At 40.6% G+C, this 974-nt stretch overlaps 1 non-coding gene across 1 annotated transcript; it reads right to left on the bottom strand.

Annotated features, from left to right (window-relative positions):
* Window positions 1-245: 245 nt before the first annotated feature.
* trnas-uga (transfer RNA serine (anticodon UGA)) lies at window positions 246-327 on the bottom strand. Its single transcript has one exon. It is a non-coding gene; the product is annotated as a tRNA-Ser (tRNA).
* Window positions 328-974: the final 647 nt, after the last annotated feature.

Below are 974 nucleotides of genomic sequence, written 5' to 3'. Positions count from 1 at the left end.
TGATTATTTTGAATAAAGAGGAATGCAGGAATGTGTGAGGTCATGTACTTCGTTGGGATTAAGTTAAAATAAAGTTGCGGTGAGACTGTCAAAGGAAACTGTTCACGAAACAGAGATGGCGAGCCGATGGGTGGATCAGGTATTTTGCAAGGCAACTGCAGATTGTCAACTGAACAAAGTTTAGGCCAGCGCTCCAGGGTGTTAAATTTTATTGGCACACTACACGCTGCTGCTTGTAGTGTTAGCGCTGCGAGCAGGGTTCGAACCTGCGCGGGGAATCCACATTGGATTTCAAGTCCAACGCCTTAACCACTCGGCCATCGCAGCTCCATTAATGTTCAGCACCAATCGTAGCACTACATCTGAAATGAGGGGTGTACTTGATTTATTTTCGGTAACGGAAATGGTGAATCATCATTGCAATACAAATAGTATAATTGGAGAGCTGTGGAATTTGTTACAACCCCGTTAGATTAGAATGTGAATGTGGAGCGATAACACAGGCGTCAATATCGTAAATGAAGGAGACTTCCACTGTTGGGGATAAAGGTCAGAATCAGAATCAGGTTTATAATGATGGACATATGTCAACATTACGGTGTTGCTTTTATATTCTACTCCTCCTGAACTGAATGTGAAAATTGCATTTGCTTTCCTTTACCACTGACTAGGCCTAGAAGTAAACATTTAGTAAACATTGCACAAGGTCTCTTTGCATCTCTGATTTCTGAAAACTATCCTGATTCGGAGACTTTTTTACAGTGGCATGCCAAAGTGTGTCCACCTCTGGTCAAAATTTCTATTACTGTGAATATTAAGGAAGTAGACGATGAAGTGATCTCCAAAAGTCATAAAGTGAAAAATGAAACATTCTTTTCAAAGGTTTAAGCAAGATTGTGCATCACTTTTGTTTTTGTATATTTTTAGAGTGGAATACATGAAAGGAGCACCGTACAAAGTTTGGGCACCCCAAG

Source organism: Hypanus sabinus, unplaced genomic scaffold (genome assembly GCF_030144855.1).
Source record: "Hypanus sabinus isolate sHypSab1 unplaced genomic scaffold, sHypSab1.hap1 scaffold_47, whole genome shotgun sequence".
Taxonomy (NCBI): Eukaryota; Metazoa; Chordata; class Chondrichthyes; order Myliobatiformes; family Dasyatidae; genus Hypanus; species Hypanus sabinus.
This window is presented reverse-complemented; position numbering and strand designations above follow the sequence as displayed.